Below are 14,740 nucleotides of genomic sequence, written 5' to 3'. Positions count from 1 at the left end.
CTCCCTTCTGACTAAATTCCCAGCCTCCCTCGTTATCCAAGGCGCCCTTACATTGCCAACCTTGTTTCTCCTCCCTCCTGAAACATGCTGGTCATGAACTCCGATCAGAAAGCCTTTAATTAACTCCCACGTGCCCAATGTGGCATTGTCTGATGACAGCTGCTCCCAGTTAACACTGCCTAGCTCCTGTCTAATACTGACATCATTTTCAATCCCATAATTTAGAAACATCCCTCAGGGTCCTGTCCGTATCCTTATTCGTAGCTACCTTAAAAAAACTTAAGTTGTGATCACTGTTTCCAAAATGGTCTCCCTCTAAAAGGTCAGTCACCTGGCCCGGCTCATTCTGAAACAATGAAACCCTGAAGTGTTTAGCAGCCAGTTCTGTGCTTCTCCCAACCAAATTTCTGGAATGGCCACAATATCGGATCGGAGTTTATCTACCTTAGCTACGTTGCTCCTTGTGTTGAAATTAACACACTTCAGCCCATTCGTACTATGGTGTTCATTTCTCTGTATTCCTTTTCTGATTGACTCGTTTACATCTTCCTTCCTTCCTTCCTTCCTCATCCCCAGCCCCCCAACGTGCTGCCCTGCTACTGTGGTTCTCATGCCCTTGCCATTCTAGTTTAAACCATCACATGTAGCTGGAGTGAGTCTCCCTGTGAGGATATCGGTTCCCCTCTAGTTCAGGTCACCCCTGCTCCAGAAGAGGTTCCAATGATCCAAGATCCTGAAACACCCACTGTACCAGCTCTTCAGCCATGCATTCATCTCTGCTATCTTTCAATTCCTTATCTCACAAGCACATGGGACTGGTGGTAACGCAGTGATTACTACCCTTAAGGTCCTGCTTTTCAATCGTTCCCTACTTCCTGTGCTTACTGCTCAGGATCTCATCCCTCTTTCTACCCATGTCGTTGGTAGCAATGTGCACCATGACCTCTGGCCTCCCATTCTCCCAGTTCAGAATTTCATGCAAATGCTCAGAAATGTCCTTGACCCAGGCACCAGGGATACAACACCCCATCCTGGAGTCTCGGACGCAGCTACAGTAACACCTGTCTATGCCCCCAACTAGCGGCTCTCCTCCTATTTTCGCTCCCTTGGATTTTGCCCGACCTTGTTCTACAGCAGAGTCAGTTATCGAGTCATAGAGTCCTACAGCACAGAGAGAGGCCCTAGGAGCCAGACTGATCCCTGGCAACCATAATGTCCATCCGTGGCAACCCCATTTCCCTACCCATGCCCCATATCCTTCTAATCCTTTCCTACCCATGTATTTGTCCAAATGCCTCTTAAATGTTGTTAATGTACCTGCCTCAGCCACCTCCACTGACAGCTCATTCCGTATGAGAATCAGCATCTGTGTAAAAAAGTTGCTGCTAACGTTCCCTTTTATTCTTTCCCCTCTAACCTTAAACTGATGCCCTCTAGTCCTCAATTCTTCAACCCTGGGAAAAAGACTGAATGTATTCACCCTATCCATGCCTCTCATGATCATTTACATTTCTATAAGATCTCCCTTATGTCTCCTATGCTCTGAAGAAAAATGTCCCAGCTTGTCCAACCTCTCCTGATAACTCAGGCCATTGAGTTGTGGTGTTATAGACCTGGCTACCGCTGTGCTACTCCCCTGAGAAGCTATCCCCAACAATACACCAGCTCTCCCTTCTTAAACATCCGCATCCAACCCCATCTTTATCCCCTGTATGATCCTCAGTGTGTCCTGCTGTTGCTCCAACCCGACCACGCGGACACCCACCTACCTGATGGAACCCGGATGTTTGGACTGGACAAGATCAGGGGTGTATTTAAACACAATGAATGGAATTCTGAAATTACATTTGGAGTGAATGTAATGTAGAGCAGCGTGAAATGGAGGTGGATGACCAACGTGACTCGCTGTAAGGACACAGACAGTAGAATCTGAGGTGATCATGAGTATGTGGAGGTGAATGTGGGAGACAAGCTGGGACTGTGTTGGGTAGTCATGGTCAGAGGGAACAAATGCTGGATGGAGGGTTTCAGCAGCTGATGGATTGACGCTCAGGTGAGCCATCGGAAACTGAGCAAGTGACCACCATCTAATAGGACAGAGATACTGATCCATCAGCCTGAAACTGACTGACCACGTGGCTGTCAGTGACTCCAACACAAGTGAATGGAAACATTGCTCAGAGCCTGTTTCTGTAACATTCAACACAACCAGGAAATGGAAAGTGAATAATTAGCTGAAAACAAGGCCACTGCTCTGTTAGAGTCAAAATCATTCAATGTTCAGTCACTGAATATTCTAACCTGCAGAAAGGAATCTCCCAGAATCACAGCAGAAGGAGAAAACAAGCTTGGCAGAGACAGAATTAAGCCACCGCCTGCATCACAACAGCTCAGACCAAAGAGGCTGAATTCTCATCCAACTGACAAGCAATACAGATACTGTCAGAGTTACAGATCGAGTTCAGAATTATTCAGGAAACAGACTTACCAGATACACTGGTCGGTGGGGTGTGCCAAAAATCCATGAAATAGCTTTGTGATGTGCCATTTTTTCGTTGAGAAATGATTCTTTGTTTTCGCGAAGAAGAGCGGATGTGTAGTTCACTGATCACTAGATTTACAGACAAAGGAAACCTGATCAATGACTCACAGGTCAATTACACTGTTAGTGACAGTCCATCGCACACAACAACAGCCTGTTACACAGAGAACAAAACAGATTCTAGTTTAACAGAGACACTCTCACAATGAACATCTGTTGCTTTAATAAAAATGTTACCTGTTTGAAGAAAAGGAACATATCACCAATACAGCGAGACTTTTAAACTGCCCAATGTAACTACGGAGATTTTAACCAATTCAGTGATCACATTTTCTTTGTACTTTGAAGCTATTTTGAGCAGGGTATGTATCGTGGGTCGGTGTGGACTTGCTGGACCAAGGGCCTGTTTCCACACTGGAGGGATTCTATTCAATACAATTGTCAACCTGTCCCACAGCAGGATGGGTAAGGCCCAAGGGGACTCTGTACCGGACAGGGGTTGTGTCCTACAGCAGGATGGGTAAGGCCCGAAGGGACTCTGTACCGGACAGGGGTTGTGTCCCACAGCAGGATGGGTAAGGCCCAAGGGGACTCTGTACCGGACAGGGGTTGTGTCCCACAGCAGGATGGGCAAGGCCTTGGACAAGTCTGGAACCAGGATGGGTAATGTCCGAGGGAAATCTGTACCGGGGAGGCATTGTGTCCCACGTTAGAGTGGGTGAGGCCGGACGGGAATCTGTACAGGGGAGCGTGTCCCCCACAGCAGGATGGGTAAGGCCCGAGGGGAGTCTGTACTGGGGACGGGTTGTGTTCCACAGCAGGATGGGTAAGGCCCCAGGGGAGATTGCAACAGGGAGGGGTTGTGTCCCACAGCAGAATGGGTAAGACCTGAGGGGAGTCCAACCCGTAGAGGGGTTGTGTCTCACAGCAGGATGGGTAAGGCTTGAGGGGAGTCTGTACCGGGGAGCGGCTGTGTCCCGCAGCAGGATGGGTAAGACCCAAGGGAGGTCTGTACTGGGGAGGGGTTGTGTTCCATGGCAGGATGGGTAAGGCCCGAGGGGAGTCTGTACTGAGGAGGGGTTGTGTCCCTCAGCAGGATGGGTAAGGCCCGAGGGGAGTCTGTACCGGGGAGGGGTTGTGTCCCTCAGCAGGATGGGTAAGACCCGAGGGGGGTCTGTACTGGGGAGGGGTTGTGTTCCATGGCAGGATGGTTAAGGCCTGAGGGGAGTCTGTACCGGGGAGGGGTTGTGTTCCATGGCTGGATGGGTAAGGCCCGAGGTGAGTCTGTACCAGGGAGGGGTTGTGTCCCTCAGCAGGATGGGTAAGGCCCGAGGGAAGTCTGTATCGGGGAGGGGTTGTGTCCCACAGAAGGATGGGTAAGGGTCTGTGTCCCACAGCAGGATTGGTAAGGCCTGAGGTGAGTTGTACCGTGGAGGGGTTGTATCCCAAGCAGGATGGGTAAGGCCCGAGGGCAGATTGCACCAGGGAGGGGTTGTACCCCACAGCAGGATGGTTAAGGCCAGTCAAGAGTCTGTACCGGGGAGGGGTTGTGCCTCACAGCAGGATGGGTGAGGCCCGAGGGTACTCTGTACCGGGGAGGGTATGCGACCCAAAGCAGGACAGGTAAGGCTCAAGGGTAGACTGTACCGGGGAGGGGTTGTATCCCCCAGCCAGACGGTTAAGGCCCGAGAGGAGTCTGTACCTCAGAGGGGATGTGTCCCACAGCAGGATGGGCAAGGCCCGAAGGGAGTCTGTGCCGGGGAGGGGTTCGGTCCCACAGCAGGATGGGTAAGGCTCGAGGGGAATCTGTACTGAGGAGGGGTTGTGTCCCACAGCAGGGTGGGTAATGTCCGAGGGGAGTCTATGTGGGGAGGGGTTGTGTCCCACAGCAGAATGGGTAAGGCCTGAGGAGTGACTGAGAGCAAAGATTTACTTAGAGAGCTGAGGGGCAACATTTTCCACAGAGGACGGTTCATACACGGAATGGACTGCCAGTGGCGCATGGGAGAAACAAGAACAATTACAACATGGAAAAGACATTTGGGCAGGAACATGGAGGGGAGAAGGTTTGAAGGGCCATGGGCCAAACGCAGGGAAATGCAACTCATTCAGTTCAGGAAACCTGGTCAGCATTGATGACTTCGGCCAGAGAGTCATGCAGCACACAAACAGACCCTAAGTCTTGGGTTATTGGGGGAGTGGACTATCGTGACAAGGCATGTTGTCGAGCCTGAAGTAAGTTAGAGTGATATGTATGGTCGTCTGGACTGGAGCAGGTTTCAAATGTGTGAAGTGATTGGTGAGAGGGGAGGAAAGTACAGAGATAGGAACTGTTTTTGGCATTAGAATGATTGAAGACACTGATCCACAAGACAAGCCATAGATACAGTGTGGGAGAGGGAATACAGAATGGAACATTCCCAGAGAGCATTCCCACCCACTCGTGGAAGGCCTGCTTTCCCCTCTTTTGTACTGATGCTCACTAAGACAGCACAGGCTTTGATTGATAACTGTGACACTCCCGATGTTATCTTAGTACAAGAAAACTTGCAGTAAAGGCAGTGACTGAACCTGGGGTGTGCGTGTACTGTGCTCCCCCTCCAGCACTATAGCTATGTCATGTCCTGTTAGCTGATGCTTGGAGCCCTCTCATTGCTCTCTGCTCTGTGCACTGTGAGTGATCTTACCTCACTGCAGGATTTATTGAAGGCTCCAGATCTCCCTGCCCTGTGTCTCTCTGGCTGACAAATCATCTTCAATGAGGGATGGATGAGACACCCAGCAGCTGGGAAGTCTATTAGGTCAGGACCTTCCTGAGTACCTACAGACAGATTAGCACAATGGGAAATTAGACTGTTGCAGTGAGGGCTACTCATGTCAAATGGCACTGAGTCCCACAGAAATCTGGAACATCCCAGTCTCCATCGTCTATCTGGAGTGGAGAATTCTGTTTGCTCAGGATCTGGAGGAGCTACAAGAGCGAGGGACATTGACAGAGGCAGCAATTAGACCCACACAGTGAGGGATACCACATGGAGAGATACTAAGTGATATCACCAGAGTGCAAGATCAAACAATTGTGCAGGAAGAAAGGGTTTTGATTCATGTTGCACTGGGATGGGCAACCTGTGAGCAGGCAAAGTGATGGTCTAGTGGCATTAAGTGAGACAATTTATCCAGAAACTCAGCAAATGTTCACTGGACACAGGTACAAATCCCACCATTGCAAATGAGAAAATGAGAATTAAATGCTTCAAAAAAGATGTAATTAAAAACCTGTGCATATTAAACAATTGCTGATGTTAAGAAAAATCCACCGTGTGCATTCATGTCTTTAGTGAAGTAATCTCAGGTGGGTCTATCCTCCGATTGTCCTGGACCCGGATAGCCCCGCCCTCCTGCTCATTGACCTTCTCAAGATGGCGGCTCTGAGGCCCGCGCTCCCTCTTCCCTCAAATAAATGGCGGCCGTGACCCTGGGCCGCTTTCCCGACAGGGACCATCATCTCCTTATCCGGGTCTGGAGTGTCTTTTTCGGATTTTTTTCACCTATATCCGCGTCTTTTGAATTCTCTCCGCTCCTTTCTCCCAGCAAGTCTCCCACACACCGCTCTCTGAAGCCGATCATAGCCACACCCGGAGAAAGCTGCTCCATGACTCGCCGTGTCTTGGTTAATGTGACACTGCGCTTGGTCTTCATAGAAACCAAACTGCGCGTGCGTCGGAGGTTGTCAGTGAGTTTATAGAGAATATTCATATCTACACAGAATCACGGGGGAAATATCCGACATTAACAATTGCTCTGTCGAGTTATAGTCATTGAGATGGTTAATATGCAAATAGATTGTTTGGTCCAATTTAACCATACCAGCCAGGTATGTAAATTACCAATCGTTCTGGGAGTTTGAAAATAAGTTTGTTACTCAAGTTGTATAAATCGATTGGAAATATGTTCATTGTCAGATTTACATCTGAACTATTTCTTTAAAATCTCACATTGGTTTATGAGAGGTGTTTAATTCTCCGCTATGCCGTGACAATGATCAATCCTGCAAAGCAGTTTGCTTTCTGACCAATCCTGAAGCGTTCACTCCACAGAATGCATTGGCCCGCTCCTCACTCACTCTGGTTGGAGGACCGGCCGCTGCTCGGTCCTTCAGTTCCGCCCCTTCCTTCCAAAAGCAGAGGTGATTCAGGTGCGACTCAGCAGTTAAGCAACAGAAACATTAAGGGACAAGGGAAGTTGGAGTCGATGCCTTGTGATGTAGGGAAAATATCCCGAATCTTGGACCGAGAGACCGGCGTTCAATTCACAGGTAGTGCAGGTGTGTGTAAAAACAACTTTGAACAGGTTCATGAGGGAAAATAAGGGAAGTCAGGAACCGAGTAAAAACAATAGAAAACCCATACAATGTGGTGGTGCTCTCAATAGTCAGATGATTTTAGTCTTTACCAAGTGTTTCAGGGTCCCAATACAGTCTGTTCCACTCCTCCTTGTGCACATATACCACGATTGTGGGGTAAAGTGTTGTGGTGGGATATAAAGGTGCTTTTCTAGAACTCACTCGGTTTTGGAGTTAAAAATGGGTGAGAAAGAGTAGGGTTTTGGATGGAGTTACCTGTTCCCCTCCGGCTGCAGCATCTCATTATTGCGCTGACTCTACCTCGTACATGTTTGGTAGAGAACACTGTCATTTCATCAGCCCACAATACAAGATCCGTCACTCTGTTTAAGACAGCAGAAATCTCTTTTAGCACTATAGTCATGACATGCATGAACCTGTTGCAGTGCTACAAACTCCATGACAGACTCGGTCTGGAACCTCCTCTATCCTTAAGACTTTATGCACTGCTTGCACTTTTCCATTTCCCCTTTGCACGTTCCCTTTCCAACCCACCCCACCTGTATCATTCCACAGCTGGAGCTGTCAAGGACAGAAGTCTGCGGAATAGCCTCCCTAACCTTCTCTCTCTTCCTTTTAAGATGTATCTTAAAATCATTCTCTTTAATCAATGTTTTGATCATCCATGAAGCACCTTGGGAGATTTGCCGTTGTGAAAGTTCCATACAATGCAAGTAGTTGTTGTTATTGCCATACATTAGGTGAAACAGGAATGATGCAGTCAAAATTCTAACAAAAAAATCACTGATAGGCGCAATGTATAGGCCACCAAATAACTACATCACATTGGCATGGGCAATAAACAAATAAATAACTAATGCCTGTACAAATGGTACAGCTATTATCGTCGATGATTTTAATCTATATGTAGATTGGTCAAACCAGCTCAGTCAAGGTAGCCTTGAGGAGTTCACTAAGTGTATTCATGATAGTTTTTTGAACAGTATGAAATGGAACTGACAAGGGAGCAAGCTATCCAAGATCTGGCCCTGTGCAATGAGGCAAGAATAATTAATGACTTCAGAGTTAGGGATCCCCTGGAAAGAAGCGATCACCGTATGGTTGAATTAGAGAGTGTGAAGATAAAATCTAATAACTGGGTCCTGTTCTTGAACACTGGGAACTACAATAGAATGAGAGAGAATCTGGATAACGTAGACTGTAAACAAAAATTTTATGGTGGGAAGATGATCAGCAGTGGAAGATTTTCAAAGACATTTTACAAAGTGCTCAGCAAAGATATATTCCAGTGAAAAGGAAGGACTGTATGAAAAGGTATTCTCGGCAATGGGTATCTAAGGAAAGTGATCAAATTAGACCCTGAGAACATAAGACATAGGAGTGGAAGTAAGGCCATTTGGCCCATCGAGTCCACTCCGCCATTTAATCATGGCTGATGGGCATTTCAACTCCACTCACCCGCATTCTCCCCGTAGCCCTTAATTCCTTGTGACATCAAGAATATATCAATCTCTGCCATGAAGACATTTAGCGTCCCAGCCTCCACTGCACTCCATGGCAATGAATTCCACAGGCCCACAACTCTCTGGCTGAAGAAATGTCTCCGCATTACTGTTCTGAATTTACTCCCTCTAATTCTAAGGCTGTGCCCACCGGTCCTAATCTCCTCACCTAACGGAAACAATTTCCTAGCATCCACCCTTTCCAAAACATGTATTATCTTGTAAGTTTCTATTAGATCTCCCCTTAACCTTCTAAACTCCAATGAATACAATCCCAGGATCCTCAGCCTATCCTCGTATGTTAGACCTCCTATTCCAGGGATCATCCATGTGAATCTCCGCTGGACACCCTCCAGTGCCAGTATGTCCTTCCTGAGGTATGGGGACCAAAACTGGACACAGTACGCCAAATGGGGCCGAACCAGAGCTTTGTAAAATCTCAGTAGCGCATCGCTGCTTTTATATTCCAACCCTCTTGAGATAAATGACAACATTGCATTTGCTTTCTTAATCAAGGACTCAACCTGCATGTTTACCTTTAGAGAATCCTCGACTAGCACTCCCAGATCCCTTTGTACTTTGGCTTTATGAATTTTCTCACCATTTTCAAGGTAGTCCATGCTTGTATTCTTTTTTCCAAAGTGCAAGACCTCGCATTTGTTCACGTTGAATTTCATCAGCCATTTCCTGGACCACTCTCCCAAACTGTCTAGATCATTCTGCAGCCTCCCCACTTCCTCAGTACTACCTGCCTGTCCACCTAACTTCGTATCATTTGCAAACTTCGCTAGAATGCCCCCAGTCCCTTCATCTGGATAATTAATATATAACATGACCACGCAGGTAACCATGCTTGGGATCCAATCAACGACAAGTCCAGCAGTAACTTCAGTGCATTTGCCGAATGGGCAGACTGTTCAAGTGCAAGGAGTTATCCAAGCAGCTCAGTCCTCAGTCATACAGTCCCCTCCAGTTCAGACTGTCCAGATCTCTACTATATCTGAATGTGAGGACTCCAAGGAATCTGTGGATAGCATGACTGACTCTCAGAAATGTAGAGAAACCCTATCGAGACGGCCTTCATTCAGGAAAATCCTGAATGAACTTTCTTCTGATCCCCTGGTGTGCCAAGAAATTGATGAGGAAAAATCAGAAGAAGAGTCTGTCTCAACTGTTACTACAATGACGATGCAGACACCCATCTATCAGACTATCAGCAGACAATACATTGCTATCACACAGCGGGGGAGCAATTCAGCTGGCCAACAATGGTTCAGATGGAGTGCAAGGACTCCAGACACTAACAATGACCAACGCAGCTACAGCCAAGGTTTGAGCAGCCATTGTACAGTATGCACAGAGCCCTGATGGACAGCAAATCTTTGTTGAAAATGTGTTGCTGGAAAAGCGCAGCAGGTTAGGTAGCATCCAAGGAATAGGAGAATCGACGTTTCGGGCATAAGCCCTTCTGTGCCAGGCAGCCAAGTGCTTGTACGAGGTGCTGCTGAAGATGTCCAAACCTATAAGATCCGTACAACTCCTAACTCCACTGCTGGCCAGGGAATGGTTATGGCATCTTCACCAGTCCTGCAAAGCCAGTCCCAGAATGCTGAAGAAACCACTCATAAATGTGAAATCTGCCTCATGAAAAACAGGGAAGCAGCTCGAGAGTGCCGTCGCAAGAAGAAAGAGTGTGTGAGATGCTTGGAGAATTCGGTTGCTATTCTGGAAAATCAAATTGAAAGAGAAGGTGTACAAAGTGGCCAAAAACAGCGTGAAACTAGAACTGGGAAAACGTTAAAGGTCAACTGAAAGCCACGAAAGAGCTATAAAGAAAAGTAATATAGAATATGAGAAAAATAAACTAGCACAGACTATAAAGACAGAGAGCAAAAGTTTATATAAATATATATAATGAGAAAAGAATGGCTAAAGTAAATGTTGGTCCTTTGGAAAATGAGAAGCTTTTAGTTATGGGATATCACAGTGGAGGATACTAATATCTTTCCAGTAACTAGCAAAGAGACAAAGGTAGGTGAGGATTTGGAAACTATCATTATTACGGAACAGCTAGTTTTAGACTGTTTGGAGGTAATTGAGCTAATGATAGAAAAGTCTTCTTACCCTGATGGAATGCCTCCCAGGATACTAAAAGAGATACCAGGAAAAATAGCAAATGCACTGGCAGTAATTTTCTAAAATTCACTGGACTCTGTGGCAGTCCCAGCAGATTGGAAAACAGCAAAAGTGACGCCACTGTTTTAAAAAGGAGGTGGACAAAAAGTGGGGAATTATATACCAGTTAGTTTATTCTCTGTAGTGGGAAAGATGCTTGGGTCTATTATCAAGGAAGAAATAACAGGGAATCTCGATAGAAATTGTCCATTGTACAGATGCAGTATGGGTTCATGAAGGGCAGGTCATGCTTGACCAATCTTTTGGAATTCTATGAAGACATTTCAAGCAAGGTGGACAACGGAGACCCAGTGGATGTAGTGTACCTGGATTTCCAAAAGACCATCAACAAGGTGCTGTGCAAGAGGCTGTTGCACAATATAAGGGTGCATGGCGTTAGCGGTAGAGTATTAGCATGGATAGAAGATTGGTAAACTAATAGGAAGCAAACTGTTGGGGACAAATGAGTATTATTCTTGCTGACAATCATTGACACGTCGTGTGCCTCAGGGATCAGTGTTGGGACTGCAATTATTTTCAACTGATACAGATGATTTGGAGTTGGAACTATATGTAGGGTGTCAAAGTTTGCATGTGATACTAAGATGATTAGCAGGACAAAGTGAGCGGAGGACTGTGAAACTTTGCAGAGCAACATAGATACATTGAGTGAGTGGGTAATGGTCTGTCAAATTAAATAGAATGTTTGTAAGTATAAAGTTTATACTCTTTGGTTGTAGTAACATTTAAAAATAAAATCACTTGAATGTTAAAAAGTTGCATCATTTGCTCTGCAGAGTGACCTGAGCATCCTTCTGCATGAAGGTTGGTCACCAGGTACAACAATCAGTTCAGAAAGCAAATGGAATTTTGTCCTTCGTTGCTGAAAGGAATGTGTTTAAAGGCAGAGGTTATGTTCCAGCTGTATTTGAGTGCTGGTGAGGCCACCCCTGGAGTACTGCATGTAGTTATTGTCTTCTTACTTGAGAAAGGATGTACTGGCACGAGAGGGGGTGCAGAGGAGGTTAACTAGGTTGATCCCGGAGTTGAGGGGTTTGGCTTAAGAGAGACTGAGTAGATTGGGATTATATTGATTGGAATTCAGAAGAATGGAAAGATATAAAAGATATAAAATAATGAATGGAATGGATAAAATAGAAATAGAGAGATGTTTCCACTGGCAGGTGAAGCAAGGACAAGACAGCATCACCGCAAGATTAGAGGCAGCAAATTTAAGACTGAATTGAGCAGGAACTTCTTGACCTCGATGGAATTCATTGCCCAGGGAAGTAGTTGATGCTAGTTCAGTAAATGTTTTTAAAGCTAGGTTAGATTTATTAAAACTTAATTAATTAATGGACACGGTGAGAACGTGGGTAAATGGTTCTGTGTCCACGAAATGATCAGCCGTGATCTTATTGAATGGCAGAGCAGGCTCGAAGGGCAGGATGGCCTTCTACTGTTCCTAGTTCTTCTGTTATACATCCCTCCCTCATTCCCTCATTCGTGACTTGGAGGTGTTGGTGTTGGATTGGGATGGACAAAAGTAAAATTCACAGAACACCAGATTATTGGTCAACACGGTTATGTGGAAGCACTAGCTTTTCTGCTTCTTCATCAGGTGGTTTTGAGATGCTGTTGTGTCATTTTTAACTCTTGTAACTCATGAACAGCAACAAAAGCCACGACGCAATCCGTGTGCTCCAGCCAACAATGGGTCCCGGGTGATTGATGTCAGAGGCGGACCAATGGAAAGGCAGGGACGGCGCTGGAGGACCTGGCGAGGCAGTTGGTCCTCCGATCAATCAGGATGAATGAGGGGCGGGAGTAGACTATACCACGTGATCATCCTCGCGGTCGGTTCGGGATGTGTGGACAGAGAGCTGTTGGTAAAGATAGAAATAAACAGCAGGAAGCGGGAGGGAAATGGTGTTGGCATGGGTTGAGAGGGTTCACAGACATTTGGTGCAACATCGGAAACTACAAATTTGAAACTTAGAGTCCCGTTTTTGTAGTACACGGGAAAATGCCTCATCTCGCGATTGACTAGAGTAAGCGCCACCATCTTTATTCGGGGCAACAATTCACTGGGCACGTGCAGCCGCCAACTTTGTAGGGGGCAAAGTTCAGCGGGACGCATGTGCAGCCTTCTCTGGTATACAGTCATAGGGCAGGATTTACATAGAGCATATTCACACCCAGAGAAATGGATTTTTTTTTCTCGATTTGTTTTGTCATTCATTTAAATGATTTGGATGTGAATAGAGGCGGTACAGTTAGTAAGTTTGCAGGTGAAACCAAAATTATTGGTATTGTGGACAGTGATAAAGGTTGTCTCAGGGTACAATGGGATATTGATCGGATGGATCAATGGGCTGGGGAGTGGCAGATAGGGTTTCATTTAGATAAATGTGAGGTGCTGCATTTTAGAAAAGCAAATCAGAGCAGGACTCACACACTAAATTGTAAGATCTTGGAGAATCTTGCTGAACAAAGAGACCTTGGAATGCAGGTTCATAGTTCCTTGAAAGCGTCGCAGGTAGATAGGACAGTGAAGAAGGCATTTGGTATGTTTCCCTTTATTGGTCAGAGCATTGAGTAGAGGAGATGGACAGGACATTGGTTAGGTCACTTTTGGAATATTTTGTGCAGTTCTGGTCTCCCTCCTTTCAGAAGGAGGCACCGAAACTTGAAAGGTTTGAGAATTGATTTTCAAGGATGTTACCAGGGTTGGAGGATTTGAGCTGCAAGGAGAGGCATAATAGACTGGGGTCATTTTCCCTGGAGTGTCATAGGCTGAGGTGTGATGTTATAGAGGTTTATAAAGTCGTGAGGGACATGGATAGCATAAATAGACAAGGGTTGGTGGAGCCCAGAACTAGAGGATATAGGTTTAGGGTGAGGTGAGGGGGGAATTCAAAAGGAGCCTGAAGGACAACTAAAATTGTCACATTTCAAAGGCATTTGAATAGGAAGGTTTCACAGGGATGTTGGCCAAGTGCTGGCAAATGAGAATAGATTAGGTTAGAATATCTGGTTGGCATGGATAGGTTGGACCGAAGAGTCTGTTTCTGTGCTAGACACCTCTGACTGTGGGATCATAAAAGTGAACATTGCTCTGATTCACCTCTGGGCTCCTTGATGTCCATTTGTTTGTTATCTAGCTTCCTCAGTCTCTCGTGTGTATTTTTGCTCGGTGTAATATTTTACTATTACGATCACAGACCTCTTTGTAAATGAATTGTCCCCTGCTGCCTGGCTCCTGACCACATGCTCCATTATCAGGTTATTTTTTTCCACAATATCTTTGACAGTCAAGAGTTCTTATTTCCAATAAATCAGTGGATTTTCCTTCCATTTCTGACAGTCAAATTCTGCACCATTTTCATTCCCTGTAAATCATATTGCGCTCCCTGAAACATGATGTGTATTTCTCCTTCCACAGATACCAGTGATCAAGGCCAAAGCTCTGTTACCTGTTGAGAAGGTGATGTTTGACTTCCTTGTACTGCTGCAGTTGGTATGGTGAAGGTGCGCCCACAACGTGGTTGGGTAGGAGACATTACAGTTTATTCACTCAGAGATAGTGCAGAGTTAAAGATATCTGTACAAATCAACACGTTTTAATTTCACAAAAATATTGAATTTTTGACATAAGGCCACAGATGGAGAATATTATGTCCGGTGACCAAAACTTTTGCGAAATAAACATTTTTTCAGGAACGACTTAAAGGAAGAAAGCAGATCTTAGAGGGTTAGGGTGGGAATTCCAGACCGTGTTGCCTTGGAATCTATAGAAACAGTCACACAGCTGAACTCAAAAATAAACACGTCATTGGGAGTCTGAACTAAAATGAGTTATTGAGATTTGAAAGGGTGTGTGGTGCAGGAGGATAGGAATGATTACAGCCAGGAATTAAACCAAGGGTGTGAAAGTAGACTGCTGTTGCTTATAAATGGGAGCCTTTTGATGGACCAGCAAGTTCTGGTACAAGTGAGCACTTGGGCGGTAGAGTTTTGAATATTCTGGAGATTATAGGGAGGGTGATTGTGGGATGCTGGCCAGGAGTGGGTTTAGGTAATGAAATCTAGAGTTAACAAAATGAATGAATCAGTGTTTCAGTAAATGAGCTGAGACTGTGGTGAGGTCAGGTGATA

The 14,740-nt window shown here is 45.7% G+C and overlaps 1 long non-coding RNA gene and 1 pseudogene across 1 annotated transcript in view; one reads left to right on the top strand and one right to left on the bottom strand.

Annotated features, from left to right (window-relative positions):
* LOC140471519 (uncharacterized) overlaps positions 1 to 5,365 on the bottom strand; it is a 57,719-nt gene extending 52,354 nt beyond the window's left edge. Inside the window, exons 1-2 of the long non-coding RNA XR_011957067.1 lie at positions 5,230 to 5,365; positions 2,489 to 2,611 (exon numbers count right to left, since the gene is read on the bottom strand). This is a non-coding gene — a long non-coding RNA (uncharacterized lncRNA). The remainder of the gene's footprint in view (positions 1 to 2,488; positions 2,612 to 5,229) is intronic.
* A 3,873-nt stretch (positions 5,366 to 9,238) lies between these two features.
* On the top strand, positions 9,239 to 14,111 carry LOC140471518 (cyclic AMP-responsive element-binding protein 1 pseudogene; annotated as a pseudogene).
* The last annotated feature ends 629 nt before the right edge of the window (positions 14,112 to 14,740 follow it).

This window comes from Chiloscyllium punctatum, unplaced genomic scaffold (assembly GCF_047496795.1).
Source record: "Chiloscyllium punctatum isolate Juve2018m unplaced genomic scaffold, sChiPun1.3 scaffold_95, whole genome shotgun sequence".
In the NCBI taxonomy this organism is placed as follows: domain Eukaryota; kingdom Metazoa; phylum Chordata; class Chondrichthyes; order Orectolobiformes; family Hemiscylliidae; genus Chiloscyllium; species Chiloscyllium punctatum.
The sequence above is the reverse complement of the archived record's forward strand: the minus strand, read 5'-3'. Positions and strand labels throughout refer to the sequence as shown.